Source organism: Anser brachyrhynchus, assembly GCF_964034855.1.
Source record: "Anser brachyrhynchus genome assembly, chromosome: 5".
Classification (NCBI taxonomy): domain Eukaryota; kingdom Metazoa; phylum Chordata; class Aves; order Anseriformes; family Anatidae; genus Anser; species Anser brachyrhynchus.
The window spans coordinates 46950047-46957316 of record NC_137699.1 but is presented as its reverse complement, the minus strand read 5'-3'; the positions used below and the strand labels follow the sequence as shown (position 1 = coordinate 46957316).

At 33.3% G+C, this 7270-nt stretch overlaps 1 long non-coding RNA gene across 1 annotated transcript; it reads left to right on the top strand.

The window, feature by feature from the left end:
- Positions 1-522: 522 nt before the first annotated feature.
- Positions 523-5301, top strand: LOC308196603. Its single transcript, XR_013952278.1, has 3 exons — positions 523-598; positions 3711-3793; positions 5046-5301. It is a non-coding gene; the product is annotated as an uncharacterized lncRNA (long non-coding RNA).
- The last annotated feature ends 1969 nt before the right edge of the window (positions 5302-7270 follow it).

Genomic DNA, 7270 nt, shown 5'->3' with positions numbered 1-7270 from the left:
CCTTCTGCTCAGAAGACCCAGAAGGGAAGAAATGAAGATGTCATACTTCTGAATGTCAATGTTACCAGAAGCAGCCAAAAAAATGCATTTAGTTTTTACTTGCTTCAGTGTATGTTACTTTGCCACTGACCGCAGGCCCTTTTTATATCTTCTGAGCTAGTTCCATTTAGATTAGGTACTTCATTATTATTAATTTTACTATTCTACTTTTTTTTTTTTTTTCTCCCTACTGACTTCAAATACATGATTCGTGGTCAGATCGAGCCTTAAGAGGTATTACTTCCCTTAGCCATTTGGCCACAGCCTGGACAATACTTGAAGTTCAACTTGAATTTTAACTTCTTGTAGAATTAATTAAATCAGCGTTAGCAGCAGCCCATGAGGAAAGTGTCTACCTAGTAATTCATTATCACCAGCCTGTCTTTAATTTGCCTGTATGCATGGTACCCCTACAGTAGTGTGAGAGAGGCAACAGATCATTTATATAAATTAGAATCAGTAGGGGGCTGAGTACTGAGCCCAGAAGAATACCCTCTAGGCAAGTGGAAATTTTAGGGACTAAGGGCTTAATCTTAACTGCTTGGCTTCTCTCATCAAGGTAAGATTTAAAAAGATTAATTATAATTTATGGAATATTAATAGCTAGAACGCCTTTGAGTGAAGATATATTTCTGCAGAGTCAAAATGACGGCTTCTACAGGTTTCAAAGTACAGTATCAACAAGCTGAACATTTGCAGCTTTAGCAAGCTCTTTATTTTCTATTTCACTACAGGGGATTTCTTCTCTTCCAATGAATATTTTTTTGACGGGAAACCTAAATTTATTATTCAGAAGTATCGTTTCTGATATCTTTGGTATGTACTTCTTGCTCCAAAAGAGAAGGGAAAATGGTTTTCATACACACTTCCCTTAAAATGCAACTTCATCATTTCGTTACGTGTAAAGTTTGGGAAATTCATTCTGTCCTTGACTTTAGTAGGAGCTCTGGTTCTCAGGGCTGTAACTTACAATAGGTGACAAAACCCTTATGAAAATATTTATATAGCAGATATTTATGTCATTCAGAGCAGGCACCCATATGAAGGACTAAAAAGTCCCTAATATTGTAATGGTTACAGCACTGCATTTCACAGAGTGCTTAATGAGATCTGGACATGTTGAGTGACTTATGTAAAGTCATTCAGCAGGCAAATGGTAGAGTTGCAAAGCCCTGTACTGACACCATTAGACAGAAAACACTGCTTTTCTCAATGGGTTTAACTTGACAGGTAAATAAAAAAAAATAATTTCTTAAACAGTGAGCAGATAGTAATTCATGCTAAAATCTACATATTAGTTTCAAGATATTAACCTCCCACAGAATTATATTATCACTTAATTCGTTCTTTTCTGCCTTGACATCTTGTATTTTAGTCTTGTTTACAGTTCTGTGTATTTTCATTTAACCTAGACTGTAAATGCTGTGGTGCAGGGAATGTATCTTTATTGATATTGTGAAGTGCACTGCTTATCTATTGTGTAGTATGGGTAATACATAATGAGACAATCTGTGTCTTGTAAATCTAAATTAAATGTAGTTCTGGGAATCCTGGTATTATATATTAAATATTTGCCATGCCTTGCTTTTATCAAGCAGCAGTTATCTGGAAAATAATTATATGGATGTGACGAATAAGCAATTGCTAAACAGATACTGCTGTCTCATATAAAGTATTATGTTCTGACTTGAGCACAACTTTTCCTTTCTGTACTTTGTTTCTAAGGATACAATCATCAACACGGAACATTTTCCTCAGGAGCTCATCTGTTCCTGCTGCTTATCCCTCACCTGAAGTCATAATCTTTTGTTTGTTGCTATAATCAGCTCTGCAGAAACTAATTGTGATGTCACAGGCAGAAGATTATGACTTCAGGGGCAGAAGAATCAGCAGGAGCAGGTGACCTCTAAAACATGAGGCATCTCTTCCCAATACAAATATCATCTGAATGAAAAATAGGAGTGAAGAGAAACATGCCTGTCTCCTTTGAGAAGAAAATGTTTGTTCAGATTTCTAAAAGGCATTATTGGCCTTGCAAGAGTTAATTTGAAGTGAATTTCTCTGTTATTATATCAAGGAGAGAAAATATATCCAGTATCAGCTGCATTATTAAACTTGGTTTCTAGTTTCTCATTTGATTAAATGACAAATAAAGCTACTGATGAAATCAGCTACTCCTCTACCTTTTCACATAAAGCCTGAATCATGTAACAACTCATTTCCTCTCTAGCTTTTAAAATGGTTCAAATAAAATAGGTCAAAATAAAATGGTTATAAAATGGGTCAAATCTTTTAATGCTTCCACTTTCTGCTTTTCTCTTCAGGTATTGAACTGATCAGAGGGATCAGTATTTGACAGCTTTCTAAGGGAATGTTTGGATGAATTCACAACATATAGCAATTCACAATAGCAGCATTAAAGAATTGGAGGGCGTTTATTTATGTGTGGAATAGTCAGAAGTTTGATAGTGCAATATTGGTTATACTAACCAGATTTTTTTTCTGAAAAAATGTAACTCTGAGGGCTTACTTAGCCTGGAACAGTGAGAACTAGAATAAATATAAGCAGCTTTTTAAAGTCTCATTGGAATGCTTCTTAATTCCATTGAAAATACCTATTTATGGCACGTTAATATTGAGATTAGGAGTACAAATGTGGTTTCATCATCATGATGGATTGATTCATCCACAGATAGCAGATCTGTGTTCCTTTTGAAAGGACTATACCAACCAACCTGTCAATTTTGATGCTCTAGGTATCAGTCTATTGGGGGCTGAGTGAAAACAGACACCTATTTAAGACAGGTTTCCTATGTTATATTTTATCTTCGGGACACGATCAATTGTAAAGAAATTCTTTTTTGCTATAATATGGCTATTTTGTCCAGGTAAATGTCACTCTGGGAATCACGTTTTTTTCTTTCACTTCACAATAAGATTATGTTCCTGGAGTAGGACTTTCTCTTTAGACATCTTTTATCCTGATATTTTATTTGTGAACAGCTTCACATCTACTTTGATCAGAGATGTGATCTTTACTTAGATGTCTGCCTTTAAAAAATAAAGGGGCTACTGACCAAAACTGACTGTGTATTGAACTATAATCCTCTCATGAATTTTGTTCTCAGAGATGCTAGCCACCAACAGGTTTCAATTTTAAGATTTTTTTTTGCTAAGGATACCTTCAGGAAAATTATGGGTCTGCTCTGCGAGCTCACATAAGCTATGTATCAATTAGGTGATCTGTAAATTGGAGAATACATGTATCTTTTTTTTTTCTTTTTTAAAGTAAGCAGCTACAAAAGTGCCAACAAATAATAACAAGTAGATCAGTATTGCAAAGTTACAGTATACTCTAACTTATTTTCAAATGCCATTTACCATTTAAAAGCAGAACTGTGTAATTTGTGTGTGCAGTCATGATCACTGCCTCAACAAATTAATGTATAACTAACCATATAATTTATACTTGTAAGTTTTGAAAAACAAACAACAACAACCACAACCACAACCACAACCACAACAAAAAATAAAACAACTCAAAGCAAATCAAAAGAAGGATGAAGGATATGTGTTTCTTAAAACAGATTTTTTTTTTCTTTTCTTTTTTAAGCAGGAGTTTATAGTATATGATTAAATTTTGGAAAAAAAAAATCACTCTATCATTACAGCATTTTGCCAGACAGCACTAAAAAAGCAGGAAAGGATGACAAAGGATGGAAGGCAATTGAAAGAAAACCTCTGTCTCTCACAGGTACTGAAAGTGACAGATGGTATTAGAGTTTTCTTGAGGAGTATAATAGACAGTTGTATAAAAACCTGTGTTCCTTAATGGCACATAAATTAATGACAGCCTTTTTAAAGATTTAACATGCAAACATATTTCTTTTGATATATGTTTTTTTTTTTTCCCTGTAATGATCCAACCTATTTTGTACCCTGGTGGAGAGTAAAATTCTCCCAGCATTTCCCCTGACCTTTACAAGTTCTAAAATTACTGCTAACAAAAATGTTTCCAATTTAATCTCACTAATTATGATTATTCCAGGGCACAGCACTGTAGACATAATGCTCGTTGACATAATAGAACAGATGAGCTGAAAAAGAATGCATATAACAACATTACTTGGAACAAAACTACCTCTCTTTATGTCCCTATTTTTACGTGCAAAGAAAAACAGCATTGTAAGGATTTTAAAGTTTTTATCATTATGTACACAGTAAATGCCTTTATGGAAAATCTTATTAAACAAATTCCAGCCTGCAAGGAGAGAATAAAAACATAATTTAGGTCCCTATTCTACCACTGCTTTGGTATAATTTCAGCTGAGTGGTGCCTTTACTGTAGAGCAAGAAAAATGTAGCTTTGCATGTCTCTAAAAATGGCATCATTAAAACCTTCAAACATGTCTACTACAGGACCAATAAAAATTTGAATATCAAGGAAAAAATAAAAAGTTTATTTTGTACTTCATATTTTTTATCATATCTAGACCTTAGCACTAACCATTGATGCCTTAAGTATTTGAAATCAGAAAAAAAAAAAAGGTTTTAGAAACTTCCTATTTTATTACTGGTCTTATAATAAATTTTTCATGCTATTTACTAGCTCACTATAAGTTATCATAAACATTTAAAACTAGGCTTCACTTGTCAGTGCAAATGAAGAAAATATATTTTGTGATGCATTATCTTTTTTTTTTTTTTTTTAATTAAGCTACTTCTCAAATTTGGTAAATTGCAATAGGTTTCATGACCATAAATATGATTCAGTTCCTGATGTGTTAGGGATTATATTAGATACACTCGTACACATCTCTTTAACATACTACAGACATAGCTTTCAAGTCTCCCTTTTTACAAGAGAACTTGTTCAGCTTTATAAAATATGATTAGGGATTGCTACATAGATTTATTTTGCTAAGCAATGATCTTTGAAATACCCTCTTGTTCTTTATAGAGCTGTTTAATTTAAAAGTGTTGTATCTTTTATTTAACTTTTTCAGGAGCCAAGAAATCCAGAAGAAAATTGAGACAGCAGAAGCAGAACTTCAGTGAGAACTAAGGGTGTCTTGAGACTACAGAGGAGATGCTCACAGACATTCAGAAGCTGGGAATTCTGTAAATTCCCAGTAGTCTAATAATCTGATTCTTAGAAAGATGATGGGAATTGCCTAACTGTTAGGGTCCACTGGACAAACATTCTTCTGTTTCTCTAATATATGGGACTTGCTCTTCAATTTGGAAGGTGAGACAGCAGCACACAATCCCTGCCAGTCTATTGTGGTCAAGTCAAAGTCAGGTTCAGAGAGTCAGAAGCAAAAGAATTGAAAACAATGTGTAATTTTGGCTACTTTTGAATAACTTCCCAAACTATATTTTTTCCTCTTATGTATTTATTTTCTAAAATAAAAAGACATATATTCTTTTTTAACCATCAAGTTGCTACAGATATACTTGTTTCCTCAAGGGTAGAAAAAAGTCAAAACGGTTCTCCAGTTCGTATATAGAAAATGTGCAGCCATAACATTCAGTAAGGGAGAATAGAGAGCACTGGATCTCTGTCTAGGTAAGACTGCTCCCCTTTCAATGGACTGCCTCAAAAAAAAAATCAAAAAAAAAAAATCTGTACTTAGCTATCTCCACTGAGCATTTGGAGTTTCTTACCCTTTTGTATTTTCACCCAGCAGAACAGTCACATCTATTCAACAATATTAATAGTTTACTTCTTGCTATCTTCTATTTGCCAGTATATGGAAAGAGTGTATTGGTCCTAATGTATTTACAACCATTACATTTCTAACCTGTGACAAACCCCCAATTTATGCTGTTCTTTAGATACAATTTCTATTAGAATATGAGAACAAACATTCATACAGCCAGAGGTGGTAAGGTGGAAAACTGCCTTTGATTAATTTCTGTTAAACTAAAGAAATCTTACTAATTTCACTCAAGAGATTCACTTTTTAATATTTTAAACGCTTTCATTTCCAAGAACCCTGCCAATATGCAACTATCTTAGAGGTTTAAAACCAAAAACTGAAATATTACTTTAGAATCCAATGTTTGGACACAAAAAGTTATCGAAGATATCTATTTTTATTTGCTATCAGTATCATACCATGATACTGTCTCTGCTGTGAAGTATTTTATTTACATTAGTTACCTCCTATGAAGGTGTTTTGTTACAGCAAAGGTGTCCTGGGCACACTCTTTCTGTATAAACCCAAACTTCAATGGATTAGTGTGCCTTAAGAAATGCATGGGGATCATTCAAACTCATTAACCTCTAAGCTTAACCTTTCAGTATGTTGTATTCAGTTCTAAAGCATTTTGTAGCTTATAAGTTACATATTGTTAACAACTTTGCAGTGGATGATTTTAAGCCCATATAATTATTAGAAAGGTCATTAGGACAAATTAAATTTTCAAAGTTTCTCATAAAGTTTTGAAACAGAACAATAGCACAGTGTCTTGTCATCTGTTACATTTCAAACTCCTTGCCTAAATATCTGTATGTATGATTTTTTTTTAAACTTAAGATATTTTGTTTGGTGAACAAGAACACAGTAAATTGATCTAGTATATACATTCATTTTTCTTTTTGACATATGAAATGCAAAACAGGTCACACTAATTAATCAGCCTTTTTAGCATAGTTTTTTTTCTTTTTCTTTTTTTTCTTTTTCTTTCCTTTTTTCTTTTTCTTTTTCTTTTTTCTTTATTTTCTGTCTCTCTCTCTCTTTTTTTTTTCTTTTGCTTTTTTCTTTTTTTCTTTTGCTCTTTTGCATCCCTCCAGATGATCACTGCTCAGATATATGACATGCAATTTACATTCTTGGAGTAACAAATCTGATTAGAAAATCATATTAGTCATCTTCTCTTAGAGGATAAATGCAGACAGAGAGACTGGAAGTCTGAGTTCTTTATAAAGTACAGTCCAAAAAGTTTGTATTTGCCTCGATTAACTCCTTAGATTGGTGATATATATTGGATTACAGCCACTTTTAATAATGAATCTACATTAAATCAGTACAATCAAGAACAGGAGGATTACAGTCTATGGCATGTGTATTTATTCACCTAATAAAACTGTTCATTTGATGAGGTTATTGAAATTTCAGAATGACTACCATGGTCTCTATAGATTACATAATGATGACCTAATCCAGTGGCAACTAAGTGTGGGTCCACATCAGAGAAAAAAAGAAACACAGACATACACACATGA